Raw genomic sequence first — 22147 nt, forward strand, 5'->3', positions numbered from 1 at the left:
TCAGTGGCCCTCCTATACACAAAGGATAAAGAAGCAGAGAGGGAAATCAGAGAAGCATCACCTTTCATGATAGCCACAAATAGCATAAAATATCTTGGGGTTACTCTAACCAAGGAAGTGAAAGACCTATTTGACAAAAACTTTAAGTCTTTGAAGAAAGAAATTGAGGAGGATACCAGAAAATGGAAAGACCTCCCCTGCTCTTGGATTGGGAGAATCAACATAGTAAAAATGGCAATTCTACCAAAAGCAATCTATAGATTCAATGCAATCCCCATCAAAATCCCATCAAACTTCTTCACAGACCTTGAGAGAACAATAATCAAGTTTATATGGCAAAACAAAAAACCCAGGATAGCCAAAACAATCTTATACAATAAAAGAACTTCTGGAGGCATTACCATCCCTGACTTCAAACTCTATTATAGAGCTACAGTATTGAAAACAGCTTGGTATTGGCATCAGAACAGAGAAGTCGACCTATGGAATCGAATAGAAGACCCAGATATTAACCCACAAACTTATGAACACCTAATTTTCGACAAGGGAGCTAAAGGTATACAATGGAAGAAGGAAAGCATCTTTAACAAATGGTGCTGGCATAATTGGATGTCAACCTGTAAAAAAATGAAAGTAGATCCATATCTATCACCATGCACAAAAATCAAGTCCAAATGGATTAAAGACATCAACATTAATCCGTCCACTTTGAACCTAATAGAAGAGAAAGTGGGAAGTAGTCTACAAGTTTTAGGCACAGGAGGCCTCTTCCTAAGTAGGACCCCAGCAGCACAGACAATAAGAGAAACAATGAATAAATGGGATCTACTGAAACTGGGAAGCTTCTGTAAAGCAAAGGACACTGTCAGTAGGACAAAAAGGCTGCCTTCTGACTGGGAGAAGATCTTCACCAACCCCTCATCAGACAAAGGTCTGATCTCCAAAATATACAAAGAACTCAAGAAACTAGGCACTAAAACTCTAATTAACCCAATTAAAAAATGGGGTACTGAACTTAACAGAGAATTCACAACAGATGAACTTCGAATGGCCAGAAGACACTTAAGGTCATGCTCAACCTCCTTAGCGATCAGGGAAATGCAAATCAAAACCACTTTGAGATACCATCTTACACCTGTCAGAATAGCTAAAGTCAAAAACACCAACGATAGCCTATGCTGGAGAGGATGTGGGGTGAGGGGAACACTCATCCATTGTTGGTGGGAATGCAAACTTGTGCAGCCACTGTGGAAATCAGTGAGGCGGTTTCTCAGGAAACTGGGAGTCAACCTCCCTCAGGACCCAGCAATTCCACTCTTGGGAATATACCCTAAAGATTCCCTAACATACTACAAAAGCATTTGTTCTACTATGTTCATAGCAGCACTATTTGTAATAGCCAGAACCTGGAAACAGCCTAGGTGCCCCTCAATAGAAGAATGGTTAAAAAAGGTGTGGAACATATACACATTAGAGTTTTACTCAGCGGTAAAAAACAATGACATCTTGAATTTTGCATGCAAATGGATGGAAATAGAAAACGCTTTACTGAGTGAGGTAAGCCAGACCCAAAAAGAGGAACACGGTATGTATTCACTCATAAGTGGATTCTAACCATAATTAAAGGTCTTTGAGCCTATTATTCGTGATCCTAGAGAAGCTAAATAAGAAGATGAACCTGATGAAGATTATTTAGCTATCCACCAGGAGGTAGGAAATAGACAAGAGTCCCAGGTAACCTCGGGTGCATGGGGGGGTGGGAGGGTTGATGGAAGGGGAGAGTGTTAGAGAGAAGGGAGTAGGGGAGGAACGGGGAAAGCTCGGTGGCCTGGGATGGGGGGGGGGAGGGAGGAAGGATGAATATGGGATCAGGGAAGAATATATTTCAACTAAGGGAGTCATTTTAGGGTTTACAGGAGACTTGATTATTTATGGGATCCCAGGTCCAAGGAGAGATCCCCCAGATTGTTCTCTGGACAGAGGAGAGGGTGCCTGAATTGGCCGTGGCCCATAACCATACTGATGTATATTTTGCTTATCACCATAGATCCTTCATCTGGCGAAGGACGGCGATACAGTCGGAGACCCACATTGGAGCACCGGACTGAGCCCCCCGAGGTCCAAATGAGGAGCAGAAGGAGGAAGAACATGAAAAACGAAATCAGTACTGCGAGGGATGCTATCACCCACTGATACAAGGGAACGGATCTAATGAGAGTTTACCAAGGCCAGTTGGACTGGGACTGAACGAGGAGGTGATCTAACCAGATTCTCGGAATTTGGCCGGATTCTCTGACTGTGGCTGGCCCGAAGTCTTTCTGAAAAGCCATTGACTATGATACTGGGACCTGTTTCCTCTGCATATACTGGATTTTGGGGATCCAGTCTGTTTGGACACTCACCTTCCTGGACCTGGAGGGAGGGGGAAGGAACTGGAACTTCCCACAGGGCAGGAAACCCTGACTGCCCTAAGGGACGAAGAGGGAGGAGGAGAGGGAGTGGGGGGAGTGGGAGGGTGTTGGGAAGAGGGGCGGAAATGGAAACTTTTATAATTTAATAAAATTTACTTTAAAAAAAAGAAAATATTTTAATTATAAAAAATGAAGTTTTATTCACAAATTATATGGAGTGAAGATGTTTTCTTAACGAAAGTATAAACTTAACTGAATATCAAGTTTTGGTATTAGTAGGTTGTTTTATATCAATAGGAAGTCAAGTATAGTACTTAGATGAACTTTTTTTTCTTCTTTTGGTGGGAGATGCTTTTTGAGACAGTTTCTTATAGCCCAAGCTGACCTTGAATCTGCTGTGTAGCAGGAGACAGCCTTGAATTCAGGATCCCTCTGCCTTTACTTCCCAAGTGCTGCATGTGTGGGGCTGCAGGCATGTGCCACCACTCCTGATTAATTACAAGAAATGCACATGACATTAAGTCCCAGTCGTAAGCTGTGCATAAGCTGTACTTTTGGGCAGCAATTTTACCTGTGTGAACACTAAGTTCTTCAAATGTGAAGTGAATATACTATTTCCTTCTTCAGTGGGACATTATGGACATTAATACTCATGAAAGTTCTGGAACCTGAGCTTAGGTTTAATTTTGAAAAGACAGACTACCCACACTTCAAATAAGCACATTCTCTCTGACACCTTCACCTTCTGTGCTGCTGGTTTTACATCACAGTTTAGAGCTAAACTCAAACGTCTTGTTTTTTTAAACCTGGCTTCTATGTATAAAATGTACAAATGTACTTCTGTGTACAAAAGTATGCACAACTGTAGTAGGAGATATGTTCTTTTCAGAGAAACCACAGGATCAGGAGCTGATGTCAGCTCCCGAAATGCTGTGGTTACTAATTATCTGTGCTCATTGGGTTTCTTAAAGTGGAGACTGTTCAGAACTAAAATGCCACGGTTTCTAAGGTAAAAACGGACCTCAGAAGTTCTGACTCCAGCCATCTGCAGCACAGATATTCTTTCCAAAAAACATTCAACAGCTCCCATTGTATCAGGTCAGGGGCAGGGAATTCGGCTTTCCCTTTAAGTGGTGCCTCTTACACTGAGCACAAAATCTCCTTTTTGGTGACACTTAGGCACTGACTCTTTCTTTTAATTCCACAAGAAACACCAGAAGTGGTCTATTCACCATAGCTTCCCATCTAATGTGGTTTAATTAATAAATAAGGCAGATACAATGGCAAAATAAGGAAGATGCTGGGTAGATAACCAGTCTAGTAACTAAGTGTGTATTGGATCATTTGACTTATCAAAAATTGGAAGTCCAGACATATGGCTCAGCAGTTAAAAGGCCCTTAGTGTGAGCCTGAAGACTGAATTCTATGTTAGAACCCACATAAGGGTGAAAGGAGAGCAGTAACTCCTGGTAGTTGTTCCTTGACTAATATGTGCATCACACACACACACACATATACACACACACAGTTAGATACTTAGATAAATATATATATATATATGTATATATATGATAGATAGATAGATAGATAGATAGATAGATAGATAGATAGATAGGTAGGTAGGTAGGTAGACAGAGACATGGATAGATAGATAGATAGATAGATAGATAGATAGATAGATAGATAGATAGATAGATAGATAGATGCACTAAATACATCTTGTTTCTTTTAGCTTTAGACGCTATTATCAAATAAACCCTTATATTTCTCTTTACAGGAAGAGCACTTTATCACATGTTCCTTCAGCTGCCTGACCTGAATTTTCTCACGTTTGTCTTGTCCCTGTCCAGGGGCCATCATGGTTCATCCAGGCCTCAAATTCATGAAGTCGAAGATGAGAGCAACATCATAGAAAATCAACACAATGGAAGAAATTGGGAACATCTGTGATCCGGATAACTTTCTTAAACATACGTCAGTATTTTCAGATGCAAATCTTACTGGATTTTCATAAAGTTTGGATCACTTAAGACCCTGGGCATTCTTATTATAAATGCCACAGCAGAAATGCTCTTTGTAATTTCACGTTGTAACCTAAACATAGCATCATTCGTGTTTTAACCATTCTGTTTATCAGTGTAAGACTTTGGACCAAAATTTGGGGCATCATTTAACTAATGAAAGTGAGTATAATATTAAAAATAAGGCTTAGAATACTGTACTTGAAAACATAGGTGGTCAAAAGTGGCATGCTATATTTAAAACAAAGCTGATTTGTCATTGGAATATTTCAGTTTCCAGTAATTTAAGATATTGTTTCAATTACTAATGGAACAATAATCAACAGTTTTTAAGATAAATGAACTAAGGCCATCTGGGTATAGTTTTATGTATCTAATGATCTGATGAGAAAACAGAAACAAAATTTTGAAATCATCTTAATAAAACATATTCGTTTATTAATGATAAACCAAGATGTATATTGCTGTCATACAAAGTGCAAACAGAAAAGAATCAGGTCAAAAGAGTTAAGATCCTGGCTTCAGAAAACCTATCTACTGCCACGGTCTCTGCCTCTGCTTTACTGTGTGAACTTTATCAGACTATTGGCTTTTGTAGCTCTTGGTTTCTTCACCTGCTGCTATTCAAAGGACACCTGCTTTGTTCAATGCTTGGAGGAGGCTTAAGTGACAGTAAATCTTAGCAAGGTTCTCGAAGCCAGAAGACCATTCAGAAACATCAAAACTTAGGAGAGAGTTTTAGTCCTCTCTCCTAAGAGGTCTCCAATGTGTCCATATTATGTATATATGCTACACCTTTCAAGACTGTGTCTGTATGTTCGGCTGAGGCCTACACTGTCTATGATCTAATTCTGGGTCTTCTGTTGGACGCAGTAGACAATACTCACCAGAGGATAGAATGGTTAGAATAGGTTTTCAGGCAGGAAGCATTTGAAGTTGTGATGCTTTTCTCTAGACAAAACGTGTCAATAATCCCACTAGGATGGTTTCTCCTTTCATTAATAATGCAGAGAAAGTTCTTGTGCAGAAAGATGTGAAAAGGTCAAAATTGGCACAAAATTGGGTTAGCTACCAGCTTTCTTTATATCCATCCCCCAAACCTAGTCATACTTAAAGGTAATAATTGGATTAAGATTTAATAGTAATAATATCTTTTCATTTGAATGTTGGATTAAAATTAGATCTGAAAAAATGGAAAAATCAATAAATAAGTTTTGGCTTACCATATTTTGGTTCAATATTTGAAATTGTTTACTGCATTCTCTTATTCATAATTACACCGTACATTTTGCATGATGGCACTGTGTTCTTTGCTTTGTGTTCCAAGGCTACTTAACTATAGTGAAGAAGTACTTGTGTACAACTCTAAAGGCTACTTTCTGTGTTGGTGTGGTTTAGGCCCAAGGGGATTGGTGTTGCACAGAGGTGATTAAGGAAATCTGTAACTATAATCAGAATGCTGTCCAAATCCAATTTCATAAAGGGTTCCCTTAAGACAATGGTTTCATCTCTTCTTTTTGCTTCAGAATTTTATTAATAAAATAAAATTTTATTAATTTTATTATAAATTTATATTTTATATTTAATATATCATTTTAATTGTAATTTTGTATAAAATAAATTTTATTAATTATAAGAAGTTAGTTTCATAGGTTTAAATACTTAGTATTGTATTAAGTCCATATTGAAAATTAGAAGTATTATAGTATCTTTAAAAATTAAGCATATTTGAAATGTCTTTTGATTGATTTTGAAATGGATATCAGACTGAAGAACTTATCTAACTGTTTCATCTATGGAACAGAAAATAGTTCATCTCTTAACATGTTTATGAAATAATCATAATCATTAATGCATGAATTTTATCATCCTTGTTTAATGAATTAAAATAACAGGTGAAAAAATTTAGAGGCTATCCCCAATTTGAGAACTGGAAACTTAGCAATAGCTTGGAGCCTTCCCATTCTTCTCCCATGCCTATCTGACTCAAATGGAGTCGTGGTAATGAATCATGTTCATTACACACTCACTTTAAAAATTAAAATATATCTTACCTTACATTCATATGGAAGTGCTTAAATGACATGTGTTCTTAGACTTACTTGCTTTTAATTGAAGCAAAGGAAATATGCCACTTTGGGGGATTTTCATCTTTTGCTTGACATTTTTGTAGGATTTATTCATTACACTGTGTCCACCTGTCATTCACAGTCCATTGTGTAAGCATGTTATTATTATAGATTCCATTGCTAATAGACATTCACACATGATGATTTTCAGCTTATGTGAATGGTTCCATAATGATTACATACAGGTCTCACTGAACATACAAAAAGTCTTTGTGTATTTGTGTCTAATATAGGAACTGCTGGATTATGGAATAAGCTAGGAGTCAACTTTACAAGTCATTTTTCCCAAAGAAATTTTATCGATTTGTCCTACACTTATTACATAGAGAGTATTCTGATCTACAAATTCTGCAGCATATGGCATTATAGACCTTTAAACTGTTGCCAGTTGAAATGGTGTAAATGGCCTTGTAGTGTTGTGAAATACTAATCAAAAGACAGGACACCAAAGTTTCTTCAGAGAAAAGGTGTTAACATACATTCACAGATTTGAGCAACCTCTTGTTCATAAAGAACCCAAATGACAAATACAATAAAAATAAAAATTGTGTGGGAGGGACTCTTACACAATTTTTGCTTTGTCTTCCTGTGGTAGTTTATTGGTTATTCTGAAACCTTAAGGTGGAATTCAAAAATGCACTGAGTCAGGTGGTGGTGGCACACACCTTTAATCCCAGCACACAGGAGGCCAGCCTGGTCTACAAAGCAAATGCTAGACTGAGCTCCAAAGCTACAGAGAAAAACCCTGTCTTGAAAAGCCAAAAAAGAAAGAAAATCCTGAATGTAAAGGAAGGAGAGGCACTTAGGAAATGTAGCAAGGTCTCAAGTAAGTATTTTGCAAGAAACTAAACCACGTGACAAACTCTCTGTCCATTCTTCAAGGTTTCTGGAAATGCTTACTTAAGTAGGAGGTTTAGGAGAGATGTGACCAAGTTTAATGTCTATTCAAGAAGACCGTTTGGCCTGCATGGCAATTTTTCTTTTTTCTGCCTCTTAGGGGCTTTTACTCCTCTTTGATGCTTGAATCCCTTCAGGATCAAAAAGCCTCATCCTGTCTTATATTTCTATAGCATTATCACATAGGGAGTTGTTCTTTTCTTCCAATTGAGGTATCAATAAGGCTGGAGATAGACCTTATAGCCAATGACAATATATAAAATGGGATCACATAGGACTCCAATACTAAAGTCATATTTATGAAGATTTTAAAGACACCAAGTTGAAAACTATCCTCCAAATGTTATCTGGGTTCCAACCATTCAAGTTCGTAAGGGGACATAAGCATGGTAGCAGGCTTTTTATATGCCATCTGTTGGTGTCCCACTCTGGGGACTCAATCTAATGTGGTTAGACACACTTTTATATGTTAATGGTTTGAATGATACCCAAATGCCTTGAGAAAAAAAACTTAGACATTCCTGTATAGAGTCTCCAAAATAGTGGTTGTAAAATTCTTGACGAGTCTCCAAGCATTGGAGGACAAGATCCCTTGAAGGGTGGTTTCTCATGGGGTGTGTGTGGGTGTGTGTGTGTGTGTGTGTTCCTTTTGGTTATATCCTCATCCTAAGTCAAGATGATCACATAGTTAATCGGATTTCATTTCCAAGGTCTTACATACACCAAAGGATACCATATAATGAGATACTTTGACTCAAGAAGATGAGTTATCTGGATCCTGGTGTTATTAAGGTTGTGTGTCCCTATCCATTCCCCAGCATGGATATTTGGGATTGAAACATTCATAATAACCCTTGTGTATACAAACAGAATAGTTTCATTGTGCATACATAGTCCCTTGAATCTCCCCTGGCACTCAAAATGGACATAGTAAAGTAACCATGTGGGTCCCTGGCCTGTCATGGTCTTGTGGATGGTCCTATGGTCACAATGGGAGAGTCAAATGTGGAGAGAGATTAGTCACAAGGAATGTCAATAGTGCATCCTGTATAAGATTTTTAAAGTACTAAAAGAAGCTTTTTGCTATATTTTTATTCAACTAATATTGTGGCTGTCAGATCTATTTCAAAGACAGGGCAATTATAACAATAGATAAAGTCCAGGAATGAGTACGGAAAAGAAGCAATAACAGTTTATTTGTTTCCTTGGTTGGTTGAATCTTCAAGACAATACTGCTTGTAAGTTAGTCAGCCTCTGAAGAGACCAGGGCAAGTCTGTGGTCTTCTGAAGTCAGCACCTTGTGATGGTCAGTTTACAGGAAATGCATGGATCAGAAACTCACCTATGGGACACTATAAAAGCAGTGCTAAGAGGAAAGTTCATAGCACTAAGTGCCCAATTAAAGAAAATGGAGAAAGCTCACATTAGAGACCTAAGATCACACTGAAAGCCCTAGGAAAAAAAAGAAGCAGACTCACCCAGGAGGAGTAGAAGACTGGAAATAATCAAACTGAGGGCTGTAATCAACAAAATAGAAACACAGAAAACAATCCAAAGAATCAATGAAACAAAGAGCTGGTTCTTGGAGAAAATCAACAAGATTGACAAACCCCTATCCAAACTAATCAAAAGGCAGAGAGAGAACACTCAAATTAACAAAATCAGAAATGAAAAGGGGGGCATAACAACAGACACTGAGGAAATTCAAAGAATCATTAGGTCTTACTATAAAAGCTTGTATGCCGCAAAATTGGAAAATGTAAAAGAAATGGACTTTTTAAAGATAAGTACCATATACCAAAACTAAATCAAGACCAGGTGAACAATTTAAATAGACCTATAAGTTGCAAGGACATAGAAGTTGTCATCAAAAGCCTCCCAGCCAAAAAAGCCAAGAACCAGATGGTTTTAATGCAGAATTCTACCAGAACTTCCAAGAAGAGCTAATACCTATACTCCTTAATGTGTTTCACATAATAGAAACAGAAGGGTCATTGCCAAACTCTTTTTATGAAGATACAGTTACCCTGATACCAAAACCACACAAAGACTCAACCAAAAAAGAGAATTTACAGACCAATCTCACTCATGAACATCGATGCAAAAATTCTCAATAAAATACTGGCAAATCGAATCCAAGAACACATCAAAATATTATCCATTATGATCAAGTCGGCTTCATCCTACAGATGCAGGGCTGGTTCAACATACGAAAATCTATCCATGTAATCCATCATATAAATAAACTGAAAGAAAAAACCATATAATCATTTCATTAGATGCTGAAAAAGCATTTGACAAAATTCAACACCCCTTTATGATAAATGTCTTGGAGATATCAGTAATACAAGGACCATACCTAAATATAATAAAAGCAATATACATCAAGCCGACAGCTAACATCAAATTAAATGGAGAGAAACTCAAAGCCATTCCAATAAAATCAGGAACAATACAAGGCTGTCCACTCTCTCCATATGGCTTCAATATAGTGCTTGAAGTTCTAGCAATAGCAATAAGACAACATAAGGAGATCAAGAGGATTCAAATTGGAAAGGAAGAAGTCAAACTTTTGTTATTTGCAGATGATATGATAGTGTACATAAACTACCCCAAAAACTCTACCAAAGACACTCCTACAGCTGACAAATACCTTCAGTGATGTGACAGGATACAAGATCAACTCAAAAAACTCAGTAGCCCTCCTATACACAAAGGATAAAGAAGCAGAGCGGGAAATCAGAGAAACATCACCTTTCACGATAGTCACAAATAGCATAAAGTATCTTGGGGTAACACTAACGAAGGAAGTGAAAGATCTATTTGACAAGAACTTTAAGTCTTTGAAGAAAGAAACTAAAAAGGATACCAGAAAATGGAAAAATCTTCCATGCTCTTGGATTGGTAGGAACAACATATTAAAAATGGCAATTCTTTTTTTTATCATTTTTTTTCCTTTATTAAATTATAAAAGTTTCCATTTCAGCCCCTCCTCCCAACACCCTCCCACTCCCCCCACTCCCTCTCCTCCTCCCTCTCCATCCCCTAGAGCAGTCAGGGTTTCCTGCCCTGTGGGAAGTTCAAGTTCCTCCCCCCTCCCTCCAGGTCCAGGGAAGGTGAGAATCGAAACAGACTGGATCGCCAAAATCCAGTATATGCAGAGGAAGCAAGTCCCAGTGTCATTGTCAATGGCTTTTCAGAAAGGCTCCGGGCCAGCCACATTCAGAGAATCTGGTTGGATAACGTCCTCGTTCAGTCCCAGTCCAACAGGCCTTGGTGAACTCTCATTATATCAGTCCCCTTGTATCAGTGGGTGCTCGCATCCCTCGCTGTCCTGATTACTTTTTTTATTTTCTTCATCCTTCTGCTCCTCATTTGGACCGTGGAGTGCTCAGTCCGGTGCTCCAATATGGGTCTCCGTCTGTATCGCCATTTAACGTCGGATGAAGGTTTCCTCTGCCCTTGCCTTCTTTGCTCATGTTCTCTTTCCTTCTGCCTCTCATTTGGACCAAGAGAGCTAGGTCCAGTGTTCCAACGTGGGTCTCCGCCTCCATCTCCATCCATCGCCAGATGAGGGTTCTATGGTGATATGCAAAATATTCATCAGTATGGTTGTGGGGCAAGGCCGGTTCAGGCACCCTCTCCTCTGTCCAGAGAACCATCTGGGGATCTCTCCTTGGACCTGGGATCCCCTTTATAATCAAGTCTCTTGTAAACCCTAAAATGAGCAAAGGCAATCTATAAGTTCAATGCAATCCCCATCAAAATCCCAACAAAATTCTTCACACACCTTGAGAGAACAATAATCAACCTTATGTGGAAAAACAAAAAACCCAAGATAGCAAAAACAATCCTATATAGTAAAGGAACTTCCAGAGGCATTACCATCCCTGAAATCAAGCTGTATTACAGAGCTACAGTAATGAAAACAGCTTGGTATTGGCATAAAAACAGAGACGTTGACCAATGGAATTGAATCGAAGATGTGGATATAAATCCACAAACCTATGAACACCTGAGTTTTGACAAAGGAGTTAAAATTATTATGGAAGAAAGAAAATCTTTACCAAATGGTGCTGGCATAACTGGATGTCAATGTGTAGAAGAATGAAAATAAATCCATCTCTATCACCATGCACAAAACTCAAGTTCAAATGGATTAAAGACCTCAATATAAATCTGACCACACTGAACCTGACAGAAGAGAAAGTGGGAAGTAGTCTACAAGACATAGGCACAGGAGACCACTTCCTAGGTATAACCCCAGTAGTACAGACAATAAGAGCAACAATGAATAAATGGGACCTCCTGAAACTGAGAAGCTTCTGTAAAGCAAAGGACACAGTCATTAAAACAAAAAGGCAGCCTACTGAATTGGAGATTTTCACCAACTCCACATAAACAATGGTCTGATCTCCAACATATATAAAGAACTCAAGAAACTAAACATTAAAATACTAAATAACCCAATTAAAAAATGGGGGTACTGAACTGAACAGAGAATTCTCAACAAAAGAAGTTCAAATGGCCGAAAGACACGTAAGGTCATGCTCAACTTCCTTAGCAATCAGGAAAATGCAAATCAGAACAACTTTGAGATACCATCTAACGCCTGTCAGAATGGCTAAAATCAAAAACACCAATGATAGCCTATGCTGGAGAGGATATGGAGAAAGGGGACCACTCATTCATTGTTGGTGGGAAAGCAAACTTGTGCAACCACTTTGGAAATCAGTGTGGCAGTTTCTCAGGAAATTGGGAATCAACCTACCTCAAGAGCCAGCAGTACCACTCTTGAGAATATACCCAAGAGATGTCCGGTCAGACTACAAAAGCTTTTGTTCAACTAGGTTCATAGCAACATTATTTGTGATAGCCAGAACCTGGAAACAACCTAGGTGCCCCTCAATGGAAGAATGGATAAAGAAAGTGTGGCACATATACACATTAGAGTACTACTCAGCGGTAAAACAATGACATCTTGAATTTTGCATGCAAATGGATGGATCCTGAGTGAGATAACCCAGACTCAAAAAATACGAATATGGTATGTACTCACTCATAAGTGGATTCTAGCCATAAACAAAGGATAATGAGCCTATAGTTCGCGATCCTAGAAAAGCCAAGTAATAAGGTGAACCCAAAGAAGAACATATATAAATCTTCCTGGAAATTGGAAGCAGACAAGATCGCCAGGCAAAAGTTGGGAGAATGGGGGTGGGGGGAATGGGAGAGGGGAGAGAGAGAGAAGGAAGAAGGGAAGGATTGGGGAGAGCTTGGGGGAATGGGATGGTTGAGATAGAGGAAGGGTGGATATGGGAGCAGGGAAGAAGATATCTTAATTAAGGGAGTCATTTTTGGTTGGCAAGAGGTTTGGCTCTAGAAGGGTTCCCAGGTGTCCATGGAGATGTCCCCAGTTAGAACCCTGGGCAGTGGAGAAGACGGTGCCTGAACTGGTCTTGTCATGTAGTCAGATTGATGACTATCTTGAATATCACCGTAGAACCTTCATCCATCGATGGATGGAGATAGAGACAGAGACCCACATCAGAGCACTGGTTTGAGCTCCCAAGGTCCAGCTGAAGAGCAGAAGGAGGGAGAAGATGAGCAAGGATGTCAGGACCATGAGGGATTGGTCCACCCACTGAGACAGTGTGCCTGATCTAATGGGAGCTCACCAAATTTCCTCTCTTGTCTTATTGTTCTATCAAGTACTTCAAGCTTTATATTGAAAAGGAATAAGTGGACAGCCCTGTATTATTTATGATGTTAGTAGTGTTTCTTCAAGTTTTTTTCCATATAGCTTGCTGTTTACTGTGAGTTTGTCATGTATCTGTTGAGAGATGTTCTCTCCAGTCCTTCTGTCTCCAGGAAGTGTATCATGAAGACATGTTGAAATTCGTTAAGACTGTTTCTGCATCTATTGAGATGACCATGTCATTTTTGTTTTTAAGTTAACTTATATGATTTATTAATTTTTTGACTTATGTATACTGAATCATCTCTAGAATAAATCCAACTATATTATGGCAGATGAAGCTTTTTATATATGTCTGTGTATGGTTTGAAAGAATTTATTGAGTATTTTTGCATCTATGTTCTTCAAAAATATTGACCCATTTTGTGTTTTTCCTGGGGTGTTGGTGTAATACCCGATTCTGTGTTATCCCCTCTGTGCAGTTCTCTCGCCACTGTACCATATGCGAGTCGGGCAAGGGCCTGAAGATTGAAAGAACACACAAGAGACCTGGGTCATTCTAAAGGAGATCAGCCGAATGCCGTTTATTCAACTTTGGGAAAATGCTATTATACCTAGCTGCAGCACAAGGATTTCTGCCCAGGCAGGTGGGAAATTACCATACCAAAGATGAAACAATGCCCTACAGCTAATCACCAGATGAGGCAGAGGGAGCACAGGAACAAACAGAATGTTCAGCTGGCTGACCAGAAACTGTCCTCAATATGCACCCCAGGAGCAAGGGTAGACCTGGGCCCTACAGGTTCCCCTTTTATATAAATTATATGACTAGGCATGCCTTGGGTGGCATTGGACATCAGGCAATACTTCTTACCTGCCATGGGAAAGCATCCAGGTCAAAACATATTTTCTGTCTTAGATTGGGGCAACCCCCCAAAAATCTTACCCATCATTGGCTCATTAGTCACCCATCATCAAGTTCAGCCAGATTTGTGCTGAAAGATTCTCCGGGGCAATAGCTAAGAGTACTTGTCATGTGGGAACATTGACCTGAGCTTGCCTTTGGCTCTGGCATCATGAAAACATGAAGATGATGCTCCAGCACATATAAGAACTCCTAAAGGAGACTGTGCCTGCTCAATCCTTAATAAGTCTGCCTGCATTGGAGCCCTTTAAGTAAGGTCTCAGCATTGGTGGAAGGAACCCTGGTATAGTTAACTATAATAATGTCAATAGCCAATTTGTAATTTGTGCACTCCAGTGTCCGTGAATAACAGCAATAAGCCTTTACTGTAACCTAGCAGAGGTCATAAACCATAACCAATTTTAAAATTAACTGCAATATTCATTTGTAAATTTAGTTCAGTTTGAATGGTCAAGGCATTTGCAACCTGTCCTGAGAAGGTATCCATTGTGCTAGCAGAAGCAACTAACTAATTAATGGAAAATCCAGCATCTCTAGCTGCTCTGGCAGCCACAGCAATGGCTGCCAATATCATGGGACGGGTGGATAGGTAGAGGAACAATCCTTGGCACTCAGACCACCACAGACAGTTCCTCAGGATCCCAGAAACTCTTCAGTTGACAAGCCGGTGTCTGTTAGATCTCTTGGTTCTGTCCTGTCTTCAGGCTTCTGGACAGGAAAATCCATAGCACGCATCAGATGCTCAGGTACCCAAACTGGATTGTCAGCATCCTGCGGGAAAAAACAAACAGCTCCTCTTCCCCACACCAGTACAAGATCTGGACCATAACAGGTGTCATCTGCTAGATTCTTCCATTTGATATGAGGCATCCCAGAAGAATCTGGCCGCCAATGCCTGTCAGCAGCAGTATGGTATTGAGCATCAACAGTCAAAAAAATTAAAATGTATAAAATAAAAGATAAATTGTCTCTGGGGGTGGAACCATATTCCCCCTTTTTTGTTTTATGCAAATAGACTTTGAGTGTATGATGTGCTCATTTCATTATAACTTGTCCTTGAGGATTATAAGGTATTTTCGTTTTATGAGACAGAGAATTTAGAGCAAAATTTAGCAAAGCCAGTGTTGGTGTAGGCTGGCCCATTATTAATTTTTACAGTTTTTGGAACTCTCATGTAGGCAAAAGCCTGGAGACAGTGACTTTTAATATCCCGTAATTTTTCTCCTATATGAGCTGAGGTAAAAATAAGATGAGAATATGTATCCATGGTTATGTGAACATATTACATGCACCTAAAAGAAGGAACATGAGTAACATCTATTTGTCATAAACGATTAGGAGCAAGCCCATGAAGATTAATTCCCAAATGGGGAACAGTTAAAAGTTCTGTACATAAGGAGGATTTTTTAACAATATCAGTGGCTTGCTCTTGAGATACCTTTAAATGAAATCTTAAAGACCCAGCATTAAGATGAAAACGATTATGAGTTTTTTCTGTAGCTTTATAAGATTTTTGACTCATTGCGTAAATTTGGTGGGTAAGCTGATCAGCCAATGCATTCCCCTCGCTCAGGGAACCAGGGAGGTCAGTATGAGCCCGCAAATGCCCTATGTAAGTGGAAATGGATCGGGCCCAAAGCAAAGTTTGAATAGCCAATAACTGCATCTGGACTCGCGATATCGAGGCAATATAAGCTGTAGTTTCCAAAGGTGTAAGAATTTTGTTTACATACTGATTGTCAGTAAAAAAGGTTAAATGGAATATTAGTATATTTCTCTAAGGCCATTTGTACAGCGATCAATTTAGTCATCTGAGCAGATTTAGTATTAACAGGCTGAATATCAAGGGTAGACCCGGGCCCTACATGTTGGTGTGTGCGTGTTTCTTGGAGAGAACTGTTGCTTGGTTTGGTTTGGTTTGTCTTAAAGATGGAGAGAGAGAAAGAACATAAAGTAGGGTTGGAAAGAAGGTGGGGAAAATCTGAGGGGAGTTTGGGAGATAAAAATATGGTTAAAATATATCATATGATTTTTTTCAATAAAAGTTAATAGCTTAGAAAGACCATTGACAAATTAAATGCAAAATGAGGAGGAGGTACAAATTTTATTTGGAAAGTGTTTTAGCTAAGTGATATATCAGATATCAGATTTAGATTATTATTACATAGTGGATTGTTTAAATAACTTTCCTATGGAAGTATTACAGACCAACTTGCTATGGGATAATCCATCTGTATGCTGTGAACATATATTGTTTTTATTGGTTGATAATAAAAGCTGCTTTGGCCTATAGCAAGTCAGAATACAGCTAGGTGAGAAAGCTAAACTGAATGCACGGAGAAAGACAGGTTATAAAGTCAGAGGAGATGTGAGCTAGTCACCCAAGAAACAAAATGCCAGCAGACTGGTAAAAGCCACAGTCATGAAGCAATACATAGATTAATAGAAATGGGTTAATTTAAATGCAAGAACTAGTTAGTAATAGACCTGAACTGTACACCAAACATTCTGTAATTAATATTAAGCTTCTCTGTGATTACTTGGAGCTGTGTGGTCAGGACACAAAGCTCCATCTCCGTTCAAACCAACCCATTGAAATTAATAAAATGATACGTGGATATGTGCTCATTCATCATACATTTGTGAACTTTCTATCATCCCCAATGCAATGACAATGAAGTCATTTTTCTCGATTAAGCAAATAAACTTCTACATTGCATGTTTATAAAAATAAATAAGTAACAAATTAAAGAGCAGTGATTGATTTTCCTCACTTTGTCCTTTGCACAGGCAAAGCCAGGGTGTTCTGTCACATACAGCATTGGCTGTTGACCACTCTTGTGGCTGAAACCTACCTGGAAGGTCATGTGAAGCTAAAACTTCTAAGATAACTTCATCAAAGACTGGCACCCTGCTTGGTGAGGCTTCACTCTACCAAGAGATACTGTTGGGGAATATTCCTTTACACTGTGTGAAGATGTGTCACTGTGATTGGTTTAGTAAAGAGTGGTCAAAACTGGCTTTTTGGGATCCTGGCCTGTTTGGATGCTCACCTTCTTGGACCTGGAGAGAAGGGGAAGGAACTTGGATTTCCCACAGGGCAGGAAACCCTGACTGCTTTTGGGAATGGTGAGGGAGGAGGAGAGGGAATGGGGGGAGTGGGGGGAGCGGGAGGGTATTGGGAGGAGGGGAGGAAGTGGAAAGAGTGTTTTCGGATACTTGAATAAACAAGTCTAATGGAAAAAAAAAGAGTGGTCAATAACTAGGCAGGAAGAGGTCAGGCAGGACTTCTAGGGACAGAGAGGACTCAGAGAAGGGAGAGTCACCAGCTGGACTCAGAAAAATTAGGACATGTAGAAGGAGAGATAAAAGCCATGAGCCACATGGCAGAACATAGATTAAAATAAATGGGTTAATTTAAGTGAGAAGAGCTAGTGAGACAAACCTGAGCTCAGACTAAGCTCTCATAATTAATAACAAGTCTCCTCATCATGATTTGGGTGCTGGTGGTACAAAGAAGGACTAACTACAGGATGTCATCCTTCCATGGGTTTGGGGGGCTTTAAGAGAAGAAATAGAAATTTCCAAGCCTCTTCTAGCACCTTCTCATGCTAAAGCATATCACAGGACCACTCTAGATTCAAGAGACGGGAAAGTAAATCGAGAGTGAAGGTAGGTTTCTTCGTGGTCATATTTATAGGGAATCAACCAAAATGTAATCTCACTCACAAAAACAAGGCAATAGATACTGAAAGATTTAAAAAGCATACAACAATAAAAATGCAGAAATGATTGTAATCAACATACACCTTTCAAAAATAACTAACAGCTTCAACTCTCTGATCAAAACACAGAGTTGACTAAATGGATTAAAGACAAAACCCAGCCTTATAGTGTCTACTAGACAGTAGAAGAAACTCAGCTTTGAACATAGGTACCATCCTAGATGGAGTGAAAGGATGGAGAAAATTACTCCAAACAAATGAGAGAAGGAGCAAGCAGGCCCTGGTCTTCCAATACCTGATAAAAACAGATTGTAAAATCAAACTAATTAGAAAAAAAATAAAAGCACTTCATTCTAACCAAAGGTATAATTAACCAAATTACAAATCAATATTACAATCCTAAGCTTTTTTCCAAGACAGGGTTTTTTCTGTGTTGCCCTGGATGGATGTCCTGAAATTCGCACTGTAGACCAGGCTGACCTTGACCTCACCAAGGTTCACCTGCCTCTGCCTCCTGAGTGCTGGGATTAAAGGCATACACCACCACCACCCAGCTACAATCCTAAATTTATATGCAGCAAACTCTGGTTCACCCAATTTCATAAAAAGTATACTACTGAATGGACACTCTGAACGTGGCTGGCAATGAAGGCTGACTGAGAAGCCAAGGACAATGGCACTGGATTTTTATTCTACTGCATGGACTGACTTTGTGGGAGCCTGGTTTGTTTGGATGCTCACTTGTATAGACCTGGATGGAGCGGGGAGGACCTTGGACTTTCCATGGGGCAGGGAACCCTGACTGTTCTTAGGACTAGAGAGAGAGGGGGAGGTGGGGAGGGGGAAGTGGGGAGGGGGAGGGAAAAGGGAGGCAGGGAGGAGGTGGAAATTTTTTATAAATAAATAAATAAATAGAAAAAAGTATACTACTGGAATTAAAGACAGATTGTTATTAACTCACTAATCGTAAGTAGTTTCAATACCCCACTTCCCATAATAGTCAGGTCATCTGGACAAGAGTAAACCTCTAGAGAGGAGCTGGAGAAATGGCTTATCAATTAACTTGCAGGGGACCTGAGTTTGCTTTTCAGAACCCAACAACCTTCCATAACTCCAGTTCCAGGGATTAGAACACCATCTTCTGATTTCCAAAGGTACATGACAAGCATATGGTGAGATATACTTATAAGCAAAACACTCATACACACAAAATAAATAAATATTTTTAAAGTAAACAGAGAAACATCAGAATTAAATGACATCATACATCAAATGAACTAATACATATCAACAAAATACTTCACCCAGACACCAAAGAATACAAACTCTATTCAGCAGCATACAAAAGTTTCTCTAAAAGTGATGACCTGATGATTTCCTGGTACATAAAACAAATGTTAACAATGCAGAAATATTGAAATGAGTCTGGGTGTCCAATTTAACTATACTATAATAAAACTTTAAATTGACAGAAAACAAATCTCTCATAAGTATACAAATTCATAGTGATTTGTAACATGACGGCCGGCTTGTTGGGGTATCTGTCCTGCCCAGTACCCCACAGCTGGCAAGCCACAAAGAAAATCAATCACACAGAGATCTCTATAAGTTATCAAGCTGATTGGCCCATTAGATCAGGCTACTTATTAGCTCTTACAACTTATGTTACCCCATTATTCTGATCTATGTTAGCCACACGGGCTCAGTACCTTTCTCAGTGTGACAGCTTACATGTTGCCTCTTCGGTGGTCTGCACAGGAATGGCAGAGGAACCTCCCTGCTTCCCAGAATTCTCCTGTTCTCATTGCATCACCTCTACTTCCTGTCTGGTTTTCCCGCCTATACTTCCTGCCTGGCCAATCAGCGTTTTATTAAAATACATGATTGACAGAATACAGATAATTCTCCCACAGCATTTCCCTCTTTTTTTTTAAACAAAGGAAAATACCCATAGTACATTTGTTGGGAATGTGGGCATAGTATTTCAGGCTACTTCCTGCTTGTTGGGGGCGCTGATAATCTTATGGGGACCTAAAGAAAATTTAGAGTTATAATCAAGTCCTGACTGGAGTATCCTGTGAGTCTTGATCATCTCAGGCAGCAGTTTTGAATCTGTTCTGGATGTAGAACTCAGACATCTGGGCCATCTATTCCTGTCGGAGATTTTTCAGGTGGCCTCCCTTGGTCAAAGGTGATTTTTCCTAGCTCTGAATAAATCCACAGTCTCTCATTTTCTGTGGAAACAAAAGCAAAATCTCTTCTTCAAAGTAACATACCTTTTGACTTCAGTTTTGAAGCCAAGGTATTTTCAAAATGCCTATCTTGGGTTAGTTCAGCAGCATTTATAAACAAAAGTCTTCTAGCAGCTGTTGCTCCTTTTTCAGCATTCAAACAATTGAAAGAGAGCATCATAATATACAGTATCAAGATTCTCTGTTTATTTTCCATCTTTTTAATAGACTTGATTCATTTTTATTTTTCTTGTATAAAAACCCTTATGTGGTGGCCACAGCTGGAGCCTGGGTCCTCTGAACAGAGACTCTGGTGTGGGTTTTCACTAGATGGTCAGTGAATTCCTAATAAGGAGACTTGGTGAACACAGTCTCTTTCCAGAGGTCGGGGGTCAGGTAGCTGTAGGTCTTAGAGATGGCATCAAAGGTGGCCTTGGCAAAGTTGCCCAGGGTGGCAGTGCAGCCCCTGGCTGATGTGTAGCAGTCATCAATGCCAGCCATCATCAGTAGCTTCTTGGGCACAGGAGCAGAGACTATGCCAGTACCTCTGGGGGCAGGGATGAGACGCACCAGCACAGAACCACAGTGGCCTGTCACTTTGCAAGGCACAGTGTGGGGCTTGCCAATCTTGTTCCCCCAGTAGCCTCTCCGCACAGGGACAATGGAAAGCTTGGCCAAGATGATGACCCCTCGGATGGCAGTGGCTACCTCCTTGGAGCATTTAACACCGAGACCTACGTGACCATTGTAGTCCCCAATAGCGATGAAAGCCTTGAACCTGGTCCGCTGGCCTGCCCTAGTCTGCTTCTGCACGGGCATGATCTTCAGAACCTCATCCTTTAGGGATGCTCCCAGGAAAAAGTCAATGATCTCGGACTCCTGAATGGGCGGGGAGAACAGGTAGATCTCCTCTAGGGACTTGATTTTCATGTCCTTAACCAGGCGGCCCAGCTTGGTGACGGGAATCCACTCCTTGTCTTCAGCTTTACCTCCGCAAGCCCCGCGGCCTCGGCCACGGCCATGGCCTCGACCACAGCCGAGGCCCCTCAGACGGCTACCGAATCCTCCGCAGAAGCCGCCACGGCCTCCTAATCCTGGGCCCCCAGTCCTCCAGGCCCTCCTGCTACACCGGCGTCATCTGCCATTGGTGTTTTCCAGAAGAAGAAGCTTATTTTCCATCTTTATGCAATTTTATTTCAACCTCTATTTCTTTTATTTTTACTTTTAACTTTTGGCTTTTTGAGACAGGTTCTCTGTATATATCTTTGTCCTGGAATAACTCTGTAGACCAGGCTGTCCTTGAACTCACAGAGATCCCTCTGTCTCTACCTCCCCAGTGCTGGGATTAAAGGTGTATGCTACCACACCTTGAATTCACAGAGATCTGTCTCTGCCTCCCAGGCACTGGGATTAAAGGCATGTACTACCACACCTTGAGGTCACAGAGGTCAATCTACCTCTGCCCCTTGAAGTCACAGAGGTCAATATGCCTCTACCTCCTGGGCATTGGGATTAAAGGTGTGTACCACCACACATAACTACTCTCTTTTTACTTTAAGAACTTTAACTTTTATCCTGCATTTATTTGTAACGTACTATAAACCATTTAGAGGTTTTCTTTGTCTTTGAATCTCTATTTACTGTATATCTCTCCTTTTTTCTGACCACATGAGCCTAAAACCATGGCTTTGACGGCTGGATCTAGGCCATTTCTTAGCTTTCCAGCCTCATGGCAGAGGTACTGCTGAAGCCATTTTTATTGCCACAACTCTGTGGCATTTCAAGGTCCCTGCTAGCAAGCAAGCTGCAGCATTCTGCTCACAGACCACACTCAGTCGGACTGCCTGCCTGAAACAGTCAGAGATTGCCCTGGCAGGGCAGCCCAGAAAGATGGCATTTTAAAACAGCGCAGCTTTTTTCCTGCTACGGCTGAAAACCAAAAAGCATGCCTTCAGCTTTTCATCAACACCGTTAAAGTGTTTCACAGCAGGACCTCTTAAAGAGCTGCAAGGGTTTGCAGCTAAAGCTGAGTCAGGAAGCCTCTCTTAGATGAGAGTGCTTGCTTGCCTCTAGCAAGCAGAGCAGATCCAAGAAATTGCGGCTACCAAGA

The 22147-nt window shown here is 40.1% G+C and overlaps 1 pseudogene; it reads right to left on the reverse strand.

The window, feature by feature from the left end:
- Positions 1–20271: 20271 nt before the first annotated feature.
- Positions 20272–21182, reverse strand: LOC148119795 (small ribosomal subunit protein uS5 pseudogene; annotated as a pseudogene).
- Between the last annotated feature and the right edge of the window lie 965 nt (positions 21183–22147).

Source organism: Myodes glareolus, chromosome 14 (genome assembly GCF_982192425.1).
Source record: "Myodes glareolus chromosome 14, mMyoGla1.1, whole genome shotgun sequence".
Lineage (NCBI taxonomy): Eukaryota > Metazoa > Chordata > Mammalia > Rodentia > Cricetidae > Myodes > Myodes glareolus.